The sequence below is a fragment of the Setaria italica genome, chromosome I (assembly GCF_000263155.2).
Source record: "Setaria italica strain Yugu1 chromosome I, Setaria_italica_v2.0, whole genome shotgun sequence".
Taxonomy (NCBI): domain Eukaryota; kingdom Viridiplantae; phylum Streptophyta; class Magnoliopsida; order Poales; family Poaceae; genus Setaria; species Setaria italica.
Window position 1 is genome coordinate 38542310 of NC_028450.1, and position 15398 is coordinate 38557707.

The following is a 15398-nucleotide window of genomic DNA, read 5'->3' on the forward strand; positions in this document are numbered from 1 at the left end:
GTAGCCCAGCTCCGACCTGATGCCAGGCCCAATTGATCAGGACTTGAAACACCCACCACCAGGGTCCCTCGTACGCAGCCCAATCCGCCCATCTCTCGCCTAACCCACGTGCTGCTCGCTCATCCACGGCGACCTCCCGCCGTTTCTGCTTCCTTCCGCCCCGCCCAATAGTACGGGGAGTGCCCGATCCTTTTCTTCCCAGGCGAATCCTCTGATGGAGCGGGACGGGCAGAGAGGTCGTGGAAGGACCTAAGTTTCGAGGAGCTGGAGCGCATCTTGCCGGTTGTCCGTCTGCCTGTGCCTGATGTGCCTTGGCCCCCGTGTGTTGGTTGGTGTCGCCGCTAAATTCAGATTGCTTCTCTCTCTGAACTCTTTGCCATGTTTTTCCTCTATCTATGTCATCATTTATCCGCAGAGCTCCATCTCTCCCTCTGTTTTTTTTTGGCGTGCTTTCACTATCTTTGTCATAATGTCTGCCATCACCAGCCAAGAGCGAGGAGGAGGAGGCTTGGGAGGCCATCCTTGGAACTCCTCTGTACAATTGGATGAATGCGGAGTTCACAGAATCCAACAGAGCTATCCTTGGTAAGGCCTCCCTGATACTTTTGCTTCAGGTTTCATAGCGCGATTGCATGCCGGTGTGTTCGGCTGCTGCCAGCCGGCCAACAGCTGCTGTAGTCCAAACGGAGTAATGCCTAAATCTGAGCAACTGGTTGTTGCCAAGTCTGCTTTATACTTATCCTAAAAAAAGCGAAATTGTTGTGTGGATTTTAAGGATCTAGTTGACTGTTTTGTTGCCATTGCCTTTTATTTTAGGGGCTTGCTAGCCCGGACGTCCGGCGGGAGCAACTCCCGTCGGATGCATGTATCACCATCCGTTTTAAATCTGACGGCTACAGTAGTACCAAAATAAATACCACTAATTATCCGACATTCCGTTGCAACATTAAAATAAAATAGCTGCAACATCGAAAATTTATGGTTGCAACATAAAAAAGATACGAAAAAATAGCTCAATGTAAACATAATATTTGTGAGGGAAAATTCCCACCGCAACATTGAACACATGTTTCATGCAATATTTCTAAAAAAATCATCATATGTTGAGTTGGGGTTGAGCTTGTACAGGAAGAAATATTGCAACATGAAAAATTTATAGATGAAACAACAAAAGCCAACTATTGCAACATCGAAACATCTCAGAAAATCAATCGTGCAACATCAGACGATACGTTCATCCGCAACACCCGTGCGCATCTACAGCGCTTGCAACATCCAAGAATCCTTACTGCAACATCGTGAGATACCTATTGCAACATGGCAGTCGGGGGGCTATCCGTTGATGATGAGAAAAAAAACCTGCCGCAACATCTGTTTCGTGTTGCATGGAACATTCAAATCTTTTATTGAAAATGCAACATCCAGATAAAACATATGTGAAACATATGCAACATCTAGATCTACTTTGCAACATCCACATGAAATACTTGCAACATTCTTTTGAAACACTTGAAACATACTCTTGCAACATGAAGCAAACCTGAGCAGGAGGAGCACTGCACAGCGGGATCTGACACTAGGAAACGGTGCTGGAGAAGGATGGCGGCAGCCGGCGCGGCTCGTCCCTAGCCGCGGGGGAGCTGTAGCCCGCGCCCGGCAGCGCCCCAGCGCCCGACAGCCTTCCTCGTGAATCTCCCAGGCGGCCAAGCTCATTGTGGGCGGAGCAACTCCTTTAGCGGCCGGCGTGGCTCGCCCCCTGGCCGCGGGGGAGCGGCGGCCCGCGCCCCCGACGCTCGAGCAGCACCCGACGCCCTTCCCAGGCTCCGGCAGTGTGCGTAGATCGGCCACGGCCTTGCCCCACAGAATCCATAAGCTCACGGGAAACGGGCAAAATCACGGCAATCCGCTGCCTCGCTCGTCGGAGTGCTGCCCGTGTCGCTGTCGCGCTCACCACACTGACGCCGCTTCTCGCTGCCACGCTTGTCGGAGTGCCATGACGTGTTGCTTATTCCTCGCCCGTCCGAGCACTGCCCTGATGTCGTTGCCTCCATGCGGCCGCTGAGCTCGTCGGAGTCTCGTCGAGCTGAATGGTTGGAAATTGGAGAGAGAGAGAGCAGTTGGGAGAGATAAATAATGAAAGTAGAAAAATGTGTGGTGCAAGTTAGGCCACGTCATTTTATACTGTTCTAATTTAATTAACTAACAACACAATGGTGACGGGGATTAGAGCGTCCGATGCGTCGGACGTCCGCTCCTGAGCATTACCGTTTATTTTATCTACCGGCTGTGATTTAAGATCTTTTCTGTTTCCAGAATATCTTATAGAGGATGATGCTAAACGACAAAGGTATAACGATGATTGCTATAGAAAAACTGAAGAGGTGAATGCAACACTTGATGACAAGGATAGATATGATCATGTCGATGTCTGGCCCCGTTCTCCTTCTCCTAGCTGCTACTATTTTTGGTACAGGTGTTACCAAATGCGCAAAACCAGTCCCAGTAACACCACTATCTTTGTTTATTTTCTTTACGAACTGTTTCTAAACTGATTCGATCTCATGGTTTATCTATCTTTGTTTTATTTTTTCAGCTCCCCTAAAGAGCAAGCGCTTTACACAGCCTTATGCATACGAATATCAGGCAACACCATTTCTTCAGTTCTTTTCACTTCGCTTTGCTGGCAATTTCTTGCGTGGTGAATCAATGAGTGTTTATGGTTTCTTGGCAATTCGAGATGACGTAGATTATCTGCGTGATTATGTCTTTTCCCGATCCCAGGAAGATGCTCATGTGATCAGACCGGTTAGTTGATCTGAAACTTGTTTACCTGCTCGTTTTCTGCTTATTTTGAAAGAAAGTTTCTGCTTATTAATGTATATTCACTTTGTGGTGATTAAAGGTTGTTGCGGTAAATGGCTATTGTCGTAGTGACATAGTAATTAGCTTATCTGATCACGATGAAAGATGATAGTTCCAAATATTCGTTTTACCAAATGAAATTGTTTATGGCAGCAGAAGTCACGTTGTGGGTTTAAAACTAAAAAGGTTCGTTTTTCATCTATACTGTCCTGGTAGTAAAATTCACCATCAGCTGCTGATTCCTGTCCTGGCTTCCAACCCTCAAGCATCCAGATTCCAGAGCAAATGACCTCTTGAGCTAATAGCACCCATGTTTCTTGCAAACATGTTGTTGATGCAAATAGGTCATTCAAAGTAAAAACTATATGAAATTATGTTGTAAATGGCTCGGCTTACCAGAAACTTGTATGGAATTGTAAGAGCAAGAACATTATTTTCATTCTTGTTTAATCTTTAAATCTGAATACTCATGGTCATGTCTAATTTACTTTCTGGGTTGTAACCACACTTAGATCTTCTAGAGCTAAATTCTACTGTCTTTGAAACTAGTGAGGTTGCAGTGAAGTGGTCCACATGTGCCCGTCAACATGGCATAAGCCAAACAATTTCCTCCCTTTCTTTATCTGTGCACAAGTTGCAGTGGGAGCACAACTTGCAGTGGGAACTAGAGCTTTTGAAATAGTTGATACAAGCTCAGTCCTGGTCAAGCTATGTTCTATCAATCATAAACCTTCCAACTGGCTTACTTGGCATAAATCAATTGCAATTCAGCTATGTTCTATCAACTGGTTTACTTGTCAAGCTATGTTCTATCAACTGGCTTATTTTTCCCTTAGAGTCAATTTCTTTTTTATTCAAGATTTAGTTGTATATGTAAACAGGTTTCTTCTGATCTGCCTTTAATCAGTCCAGTTCGAGGGATCTCTTCATCGGCACCGGTGATATTTGAATATAGTATCAAATTTGTGAACAATGACAAGGATAGCGATGATGAAGATGGTGAAATAATTGATGGGTGTTTTCGCTATGTACCGTGGAATCCCTATCATAATCATAAAGTGAAGCCACGAATCTACGGTCCACTTGGCCCAGTAGATATGCAGTTCATGTATATCTGTACTGGTGTGGAGGGAACTATTGGTGTTAAGGTCAAATGCGCTGCAAAAGGTTATAGTCTGAAGGCGGTGACTGCATTTACAAGCCGGCAACGTAATGCTATTCTGCTGTATGATAGGCCTGCTTCTTCGCTTGTGACATCAAACAATGGTTCATCTGCATGGGTGGCTGTTGCGTCGTCAGTGGTCGCCGTAGATTTGGACAGTGAGCTGAAGCTAGCAGTTGATGTTACAGTGAAATTTAGCGCTTCTCTCAATACCCTTGAAATTCTTAGGTTTCCTTCGGTGCCACTAGATAAATTTTCACTTCCCTCCTATGCCATTTCCGTTAGCCGTCCGTTAGAATAGGGTCCGTTAGAATAGGGTTAAGTGACAAGTGAAATGACAATTTTACCCTTATAATAGGGGCTGCTGCGATCGGTGGCACGTCGCTCTTCCTCGCCCACCTCTATTCTTCCTCCCTTCCTCCATATCACGCCCACAAGCAACAGTTCGTGCTAGCTATCTCTCCGCCAGCGTGCTGCCCGCCTCCTCCCACCACAGCACGGCCGTCCCGGCCTCCCGTGCCGCGCCGCGCTGCCGGAGGCCGCGGCCAAACAGGCCCCGCCGAGCGCCGGTGAGGGCGTCATGAACTTCACCTTCTTCTTGCGTGCAGCAGCGGCCGTGAGGACGGCAGCGGTGACCACCTCGTCGGTCTGCTCCGGCGACGGTGACCGGAGCCGGCCCAAGAGGAGCAGCCACCACCAGCTCCCGGACTGCTCTGTATTGTCATTGGACAAGGGGCAAGGTGTATTGTGCAGCAGAACGGAAGTGGCTCTTCCGAGTGTGGGCCCATCTAGTCAGTGAGGAAAACTCAACAGCAATGGATGGAAATGGCAATCAGGGGAAGGGAAATTTGAAACGATGGCAGTGAGGGGAAGTTAAGAATTTCAATGGCATTGAGGGAAGTGCTATAAATTTTAGTGGCATCGAGGATATTTACTCTTTGTTAGTGTTGATGATAATCCTGCATGGGACCAGCATAGACATGAACATAACAGACATGTGAAGCAGGCTGTGCAAACTCATGAACTTTCTTCCAAGGCACAGAAGTGTAGAAGCACTAAAGGAGCAATTATCATGAGAGGGAAGTTTGAATTAGTAGCCACGATCACGTGGTCCATTATGGATGTAGAGAGAGAGAGAGAGATTTAATTGGAAATTTCTTTCGATTCACCAACCAACCAAATGAACCATGAACTGACTGTTTGGTGGAGGAGGTCTCAGGTTCAATTTGTATTTTTGGGAGGTTGTATGTTAACATGCTTGTCAAATATCATCGTTTGAAGGAAGGAATTCTATTTTTGTGCATGTGCCATCATCGATTTATCAATATACTGTTTGGTATTGTGCATATATTCCTTAGACTAATTGCCTTCTTTCTTTTTTTTAGGAATAGGGGGGGGAGAGGATCCCCACCTAATTTCATTTCATGAAGCTTCTTGCAAGCTCATTAAAACAGGAGTTTCAGCGGGTTTACAAAGCGTGTATGAATTTTTTTGAGCTACATATTGAAACAAAAGGATTGGCACCAGACTTCAGCGATCGCGCTGTTAGCGCGCGACAGCCGGCAATGCCACAGGCGTGCCTCTTCTTTACATGCAAGCAGCAGTCGGAGCAGGCATGGTTCTTGCCCCCGGAAGACGATGTCGTGTCCGTGCTTCCAGAGTTGCCGAGCACAGAGCAGGAGGAAGGTGGAGTAATGCATCGAAGGGATGTGGTGAGGCCTTGCAACTTCCCATAGGCGTTCGACGTTGTCAGCATCCTGTATGGTGGAGCCAATTGCCGTCCAGAATTGTCTTGCAAAGGAGCAGTGGAGAATCGGGTGGTCAAGCGACTCCGTACCCAAGGTGCAGATATCACAACTTGCTGAGTCTACAATGTTCTTGAGCAGGAGGTTTGTTTTGCACTGAATTTTATTTTGCACAAGCAGCCATCTGAAGAAGCGCACTCGTGGTGGTGCATGGTTGAGCCAAACGAATTTGTAGAAGGGGCACTGTTGTTCTTCTCTTATGCTCCAAGCAACAGCATATACCGGCTCAGCGCGGAGCACACCATCCTTTGCTGCTAGTGGCATAGTCGTCGATCAGGGGTGGCAGAGAGCTCAGTGCCTTCTAGCACTTCTTCCAGTGCCGCCAGTTCAGCGGCAGCAGCTCTGGAGAGACGGGGAACAAAGTGAGCTCGTAGTGGAACAGCCAGCACATCAGCCACGCATGCAGTGTTATTGGAGTAGTGACTGAACAACGCCGGGAACACATGCATGAGCTGTCCAGCTGGCAGCCAGTGGTCCATCGAGAATGAGATGCATTCACCATTGCCAACATTCGAGGTTGTGATTGCTCGGTAGATTGGCAGAAGCGCATTCAGATCATCCCAGTGAGATCCACCGATGTTAACATGCAGAGAGGCGAGGTTGACCGGATCGATGACCCATTTCGCCGAGGAAGAGTCTCCAGGGTGGTGCAGCCGGTGAAGAAACTTCAGTAACAGACATTGGTTGAGTGTTTTCAGATCCTTTACCCCAAGCCCTCCCTGCTCTTTAGGCACACAAACTCGCTCCCAGGCCACTAGACATTGGGCACCTGTAATAGACTGCTCACCAGAGCAAAGGAAGGCTCTTCGACATTTGTCTAGTGCATCAATTGTTCCCTGAGGAAGGAGCATTGCAGAGAGGATGTAGATGAGGGCACTGTCGAGGAATACATTTACCAGCCGTGTGCGACTCATGGTGTTGAGTAGGGAGGCTTGCCAACCACTAAAGATATCTATTGGTCCTAGCGATAAGAGGGGCGAAGGCGTTCAGGTTTAGTTTGACATTTGACAGCGGCATTCCAAGGTATGTTTGGGGGAATTGTTCTTACCTGCAACCAAGGATGTCGAGGAGCTGTGGGAGAGCTGTGAACAGCGGTGTCATCAATGTTCATGGGAACAACCGTGCTTTTATGAAAGTTGATCTGCAGGTCGGTTTCTTCCACGAATTGGTCGAGCAGGTCTTTGAGGTGGCGGACATCGTCTCTGGCTGCTTCGAGGACGATCAGCGTGTCATCGGTGTACTCAAGCACTGGACATGGAGCATCATCCGTGGCAGGATGGTGGACACCGCCATCCACTTTGATCATTCGTTGGAGGACACCAGCCACCAAGAGGAATAAGTAGGGAGACAGTGGGTCGCCTTGACGAAGCCCACGCTTACAATTAAACCAGCGACCCAAGCAACCATTGAGTAGCATAACCAATTTTGAGGTTTCCAGGAGCACCAGTTGCTTGGGAAGCCCCAACCTTCCATGATCAGCAGCAGACTAGTCCAGTTTACATAATCAAATGCTTTTGCAAAATCCAACTTGAGCAACAAAGTGCGCGGTTTGCGTTTGTGGCAGCATTGCACCATTTCTAGTGCATAGATGAAGTTCTCTGATATCGACCGCCCCTTGATGAATCCCATTTGATCTAGGTCAATCAGTTTGGGAATTTCCTGCTGTAGTCTGGAGGTGAGCATTTTGGTGAAGATCTTCATTGAGCAGTTTTGCAGGCAAATGGGTCTGTAGTCGCCAGGAGTTGTTGCACCAGCCTTCTTTGGCAAGAGAACGATGTAGGACCAGTTAATCCTGTCGTTGTCCACTTCCTTATCTACGAAAGCCTGGATGAATTTCATGACCTTTCCTTCCACGAAGTCCCAAGCTGCAGCATAGAACCCCAGTCCGAAGCCATCTGGCCCAGGTGCACTGTGCCGGTTCATATGTTTGATCGCCAGTCTCGCTTTAGTGTTGGTGAAGGGGGCTGCTAGGTGGGTCAGGTCGACGCGTGGTGAGTTGCTGTAGAGGTGATTCAGGTTGATATTCCAGGTGTTTTGTGTGGTGGCGCCTAGAATGGATGAGAAGTAATATGTGAGAGCTTCAGCTTTAGCGTCATGTGCCGTGACCTCCACCCCATCAATGTGCAGCATCTTGCTCTGATTACGCGTGAACCGCGCTGTGGCGTGCGCGTGATGGAAAGCGGTGTTGGCATCTGCTTCCCGAATGGCTCTGAACTTGCCTCGTTGCTTCCAGTATGCAGCACGCTAATTGCCTTCTGCCATTTTGAAAAGGTATGTTCATTGTACTGTTCACAACTTATCACAGTATTATTAATGCAATTATTCTTGAGTCTGTCTTGGCAGCCCTTAATTTGAAATAGCTATACTACAGTAGAAATTTCCCAAAAGCATTTATCACTCCCCCAATGCTAAACTGCTATGAGAGAGTCCTGGAGTTCCCATCCACGGGGATTGATGGCACCAGACGAGCGGCATCGCCTGGGGTTGTTTGGATACGAGATGTTAAACTTTAACGGTGTCACATCGGATATTCGGATGCTAATTAGGAGAACTAAACATGAGCTAATTATAAAACTAATTGCAGAACCCTATGCTAATTCGCGAGACGAATCTATTAAGCCCAATTAATCCATCATTAGCAAATGGTTACTGTAGCACCACATTGTCAAATCATGGACTAATTAGGCTTAATAGATTCGTCTCGCGAATTACACTTCATCTGTGCAATTAATTTTATAATTAACCTATATTTAATACTCCTAATTAGCATCCTGTTAATTAACACCCTACTGCCAAACAGCCCGGTCTGCCGTCGCATTCTCCACGGCAAAACGGCAATAGTCCCGGCTAGTCCGATCGACGTTGTGCAGTTAAAAACAACACGGCTTGCAGTGTCTATGCTCCTGCTACGATCAGCAGAGCTTCAGTGGCAAGCAGTACATATTCTGAAACTCTGAACACTTTTCCCCCAGACAGAAAAACACTGAATAACGTCACTTGGGACATAACTTAGAAGATGCTGGAGATCATAGTGAAAAGTAAACAAAGCATGTAAGGTGATAACGACAAGACGGCCAAAATAATCAGCCATGCTAATTCAACTTGTTTACTCAGATATTCTATCAGCACAGAGCACCAAAAAGCTTTTGAACAGCTGAGGTCCTACTTGCAACAACTTTTGAATAGTTTACAGTTAACTTTGCCCACACCAACTTCAGAGGCTTGTCGTTGGAAAAGCCTTGTGAGTTGTGACCGCCGCCTGTGCTGCGATGGACGAACACTCCTCATGGTCGCCATGCACCATTTTTTACTCACCCGGCTGATGACATGCCGTGCCGATCCGCCTGCCCGGCTAAATGCTTTGCCGCGTGATTGCACAGTGTAAAGCGTCATTGCTAAACAGGGCACCCGCTTGTCTCATCTGCAAAACAAAGTGGCCGTTCCAACCGGATTCCCTTTGGGCATGTGACCTGAGCTGATGTCGCCGTTGCTCAGGGGATTCGGTCACTGCTGCAAGGCTCTCAAAAGCAACAGCTGTATATAGCCCCCCCCCCCCCCCCCCCCCCCTTCTCTTAACTTGAACGGCTATATTTTTTTAGGGTCTAATCGTTGCTCAATGCTCCAAGCTCCATCTACCCACTCCTCCTGTCCATGCTCCTCTCCGATTCGTTCTTGGGCCTTGTTTAGTTACCCAAAGTTTGGAGGTGCAAAATTCCTGTAGCACACTGTAGCGTTTCGTTTGTATTTGTGAATTATTGTCCAAATATTGACTAATTAGGCTCAAAAGATTCGTCTCGCAAAGTACAACAAAATTGTGCAATTAGTTTTTAATTTCGTCTACATTTAGTACTCCATACATGTAACACAAGTTTGATGTGATGGGGAATCTTCTTTTTGCATAGTGTCGAAGTTGGGAGTTTTGGAGCAACTAAACATGTGATTTCTTTCCAAAAACCCTGCGAAGGGGGTGTTTGGTTGTCATGATCTTCTAAAATTCCTGTCACATTGAATGTTTAGATACTAATTAGAAGTATTAAATATAGATTAATTATAAAACCAATTGCACAGATGGAGACTAATTTGCGAGACGAATCTATTAAGCCTAATTAGTCTATGATTTGATAATATGGTGACGATGGATTAATTAAGCTTAGGGCCTGTTTGGCTCCCTGGTGTTAAAGTTTAACACCCGTCACATCGAATGTTTGGATGCTAATTAGGAGTATTAAACATAGACTAATTACAAAACTAATTGCACAGATGGAGTGTAATTCGTGAGACGAATCTATTAAGCCTAATTAGTCCATGATTTGACAACGTGGTGCTACAGTAACCATTTGTTAATGATGGATTAATTAGGCTTAATAGATTCGTCACGTGAATTAGCACAGGATTATGCAATTAGTTTTATAATTAGCTCATGTTTAGTTCTCCTAATTAGCATCCGAACATCCGATGTGACACTGTTAAAGTTTAGCACCTCGTATCCAAACACCCCCTTAATAGATTCATCTCGTGAATTAGCCTTTATTTGTGTAATTAGTTTTATAATTAGTTCATATTTAATCTTTCTAATTAGATGTGACATGGAGGTCCTGCATGACCAAACACCCCCGAACTTTGTTCATTGTGGCAGGAGGGGAGACCTGTCAGAGAAGCAACATGACGCGTTCCACACAGGCTTCCCACGCAAAAGCAAAAGAGCAGGTTCAGTAGCTATAGACTTGTAGTGGTGGCAGCAGTTATTAGGTTTGTGATGCTTTGCTTCCTCACTGTAGATATGGGGCACAGGCTAGTTACTGCTTTGCTTGACTTTGTGCGAGTTCAGCAGAGACGCTAGCCTTTCCAAGCTACATTCAGAAAGCAAAGGAGCCTGTAGCTCTCTGTTCAGGCCCAAGTTTGTCAAAGGAAGCAGCTAAAGCGCGGTGACCTCTTCGTCTTTCTCTTTCTTCAGAGTTTTTTTTTTATGGACTTTCTTCAGAGTTTGATGGCCTCTTGGAAACTTGAACCCTAGTGGAGAAGCTGGTCGAGAGGTGAACGGTGAGGTGAGAACACATGCAACGCAAGGCCTCACCTCACCTCACAATTCGACGCCATGTCCATGCAGTGCTGAGTGCAGTTGGTGATTGCTCGCCTGTGGCCCTGCTGGGTTGGCGAGCAGTTGAATGCACATTTACTGCCCCCGCCACTGCACGAGCATTCAGCGAGTGTCCCAATCTTGGATGCAAGCCGCAGCAGCGCTGAGCTGCAATGCACTTCATGAGAAAGGATGATGGCTAGAGACTAGAGAGAGAGGGGACGAGAGGGGAGAGAGAGGGAGGGGCCTGCACTGCACTACGCTGCGCTGCAGCACGGGCGGGCGAGAGACGCCCACAGTGCCTGGCGCCGCAACCATAAATGAGAGAGGAGAGGAGGCTAGTAGGATACAGGCATCTATCTCTCTTCTCCCTGTGCGCATGCACTGAACCGATCATACATCTCGGCCCCGTACGTCCTCTACTCGTCTCCCTCTGCCTGCAGCTGCAGCCCGATCGATCGGGTTCGAGGAGGCAGTAAAACAGTAATAAATCAATCACGGGTGATTAGTGCCAGTGCTGGCTGCTGGTCTGCTATACATGAAGATTTTACTCTCACTGATTAGGGAATAGTACCCTGTTGTTTCAGGCGCTCCTGGTAATTAATTACCTGCAGTAAGACTGTTGCTTTGGTGCTCCCTGCATCTTCTGTTCATACGCGGGTGATGAGATCACCACCCCCTGATGCAGTGACGCCGCGGGTGGGTAAAGACGGATGATTTGTACGCTCAGCCACAGTGAATTGCGAAACTACATATGGTAAGCTGCAGATGATTACTGGGAGCCGATGAACAGCTAGTGTAGCTAGTACATGGAATTGCTACAGGCTGCACCTGTGCGACGGTAGAGTGGTGGGCAGGCGCAACAGTGGCGATGCTTGCTTGAGAACGTGGACTGGCATAGCATGCACGCTTCTTACGTGCACGCTAAACATGAAATAATTATGTGCAGGTGACCAAGTTTTTGATTGGTTGGGATCCAATGATGCATCAAGAAGGGGCATTATGGCAAAGAACTAGCTGCATTTCCAGGGAGAGGAGGCGTGTACTGAACTTTTCTTCTTTTCTTTTTTTTCATGAGGAACAGAGACGGCTCCAAACTTGCAGTGCCATGTACCTTTAATTTATTTGGTCAATTTAGAGCAAAATTAGATGGAAGTGATCAAATAAAAAGAAGCCGATCGAGAAGGTCGCCTCGGTATGAGGTGCTTTGTTACAGTATTATACTAGCAGTAGTTGCTTTGGCTGGGACTGAGAAGGGGAAGGACAATGATTAGCAGCACCGTCCCCTGCCTACCACGAGCCAGGATTGAGGCATTATTCCCTTTTCATTTGTATTTTTTTAATCTCTGAACTGAATATACCGGCTACTGTCCATATAATTGTTCTCCTCTTTTGTCACTCGTATATAGTTTAGAAATGTCCTTTAGCTTTTTTTTTTTCTGAAGCGTGATATCGAAGGGAGGCCGCATTATGAGAATGTGACTGGAAGTCCGGTCACTTCGCATTGTGAGAGAGTACGACTGAATAGTTTGTTGACACGTTCAGAGTTTTCAGAGTACTTTTTTAAGGGCTCAATTTATCAACATACTTCTAGCATTCTAGCAAACTTTCACCACGGGGGCTCTTCCAATTCATATAAATAGATGCCTAATTTCTAAGAGGAAGACGAGGATAAATCTTGTAACCACCCAATTAATTAGTACTAGCAAGGTGACTTAAGGAACTCGCGTCAGCTGAAGTAGATGTAGTTTTGTTGAGGCTAAAATAACCTCGACAACCTTGCGAACGTATATTGATAAGTACTCTCTCTCAAAACCAATTATGTGAATTTTGTCATCAGAGCTTCAAACGGAGCTAGATAAGGTTGTGGGGCGGAGTTTGTTTTCAAACATACAAGGTGAGAGCTTCACATGAACTCGTGCAGCTAGCGAGCGGACTACCCATGCTGCATTTGCATTTTCCAGTTTTGCGTTTAGCATATTATTGCTCGGGAATGTAATGACTTGTTTTTACTAATATATAAGAGCCTTGGTGTATGTCGTAGCTCCACCATCTATGATCTATGCACAAATCCTCGGTTTAGCTTCTTTTTTACGTCTTGACCTCGTGCAAACAAACATCTATAGAGTGATTTCTTATTTTTCCCTAATGAATTCAATCAAAACTAGCTTCTCACCGACTTATATGATATACGGTCATGTCCGATCAAAGATACGATCCGTTGTCTCGTTGAGTCTAATCGCTAGTGGAGTTGGGGAGGAGCGTTGTTCATAAATTGGTGTCCCTTACTCCCTTGCCATAAAAGCCAACTTCATCCGTCTAAAAAAATAAATTATTTTTATTTTATTCTATCAAATATTTTTAAATTTCACCAGTTTATACAAAAAGTAACTATACTTACAACATTAAATAAGTATATAGGATATCATGACTGCTAGGTATTTTGTTATAAATTCAACATTAAATTATCAATATTTGAAATTGGGCTACAATTTTGTCATGATTTCTCCTATACATGGATTCTTTAGCTAGGTTTTTCCCTCACTAGTGTGAAAATTAAACTACTACCTCTTTGCAATTTTAATTTATGATTTATCTATTTATTAATTATACTCGAGACAAAACTTTTAGTTTAGTCTAGATAAATCAACGGTCAGGATCAATGTCTTTTGAAGCATGACATTCAAATTTTCAAATTCTTTTAACCAATTAGCGTGATAATTTTGAGCCTCTGAGAATGGACCCTTTAGCCTTTTCAAAGCTTATTTTCTAAGACTTTTGTTGCAAATACTTGCTGGATAACGAACTATAAACTGCTGGAAATGTCATGAGCAAATTGAAGTTATGAAAGTTCGAATTTCATGCATCTTTAGAATATTTTTTTACGAACCAGGAGAGCTGCTAATTTTATTAAAAAAGAAGATTAAGCAAACAACAAAGAAACAGCACCAGCCGGTTGGATTGGAGCATCAACCCGCGTCATACCACGACAACGCACAACTCACACTCAACTCTGCCGGTTGGATTGGGACATCAACCGAGTCTCTCTCAACTCCGCCCAGTCGGATTGGGACATCGACATGAGCCTTAACAAAGATTCCGCCCGGTCGGATTGGGACATCGACCTGAGCCTCCACGAACTCTGCCCGATCGAATTGGGATGTCGACACGGGCCACGACACAACCAACGCCACAGACAGGATTTTTTTTATAAAAAAAGGAAAGAGAAAGAAAGGAAAAGAAAGAAAGCACCCTCTCGGGAGCCACCATCGCCGAAGCAAGCCACCTTGCCGGAAGTGCCTGACATCGCCTTCAAGAAGGTCGAGATGTTGAAGATATCGTTGATGCCAGCCCAAACTGGGTTGGGTTTTCACCCGCCTCATCCGACATGGAAGCCAGACAGGAGCCAAGGCCCGCGCAAGAGATGCCCGACGTCGCCTTCAGGAAGGAAATGACGATAGTGGCGCCATCGAAGCCATCCCAAGGAGGGATGGGTTTTCACCCGCATCGTCACCACGGTGAAAAGAGACGGCCGGCGCCACCAGCCCTACCACCATGGCGCTACTGGTGAGCCTCCGCATTGTCGCAGCCAACGACACCACCACCACAACGTTGGAATGCGCCCGAACACACCGTTGTCAGCCACACCACCACGGCGCCACCGACACACCGCTGCACAGCACCTTGGAGCCTGCCCGCCGCAGGGGCAGGCCGTGACGCCACTGCGGGCGCCACCGCAGCCTGTCCGCTCGCGCCAGCCACACACGCCACCGCGGCTGGGTACCGCCACAGCCTCGCTCGCACTGGTTGCCGACGCCGCCATAGCCGAGCTCAAGACGCGGCCGTAGACGCCGGCGCCGCCGTGGCCCAGCCGAAGCTCTGCTGGTCGTGGAAGGAGGCTGCCGGCGGGGCATGCCGCTGTAGCCGAGCCGCAAACACGGCCGTGGACGCCGGCGCCGCCGTGGCCCAGCCAAAACTCCGCCGACGTGGAAGGAGGCTGCTGGCGGGGCATGCTGCCGGCCGGGCCCATCGCCGCCGTCGCAATCCCCGACACTTCGAGGCCCCGGGGATGCAAATCCGGTGACCTAGGATGCGGATCCGGCCGCCCAGGGTGCGAATCCAGCCGAAACTCCGTCGGCGTGGAAGGAGGCCACCGACGGGGCACGCCGCCATAGTCGGGCTTGCCGCCGCCGCAATCCCCGACACGCCGAGGCCCCGAGGATGCAGATCTGGCGGCCTAGGGTGCAGATTCGGCCGCGGCCGGCCAACGACCGCCGCCTCTGCCATGGTCGCCACCAATGAGAGCGCTAGGGGGGAGGAAAGGAGAGGAGGAGGGTGGTGGAGCCTCGCTGTCACCTTCCTTGCGGCCGCGTGAGCTTTCGGCGGCCGCTCGGGCGACAGCCCTGGAAGGGGCGGTGGCGCCGGTCTCGGGTTCCGCCCAAGCCGCCCCAAGAGGAGCAACGCATGGGCGAGAGGTCAATTGTTGTCTTGC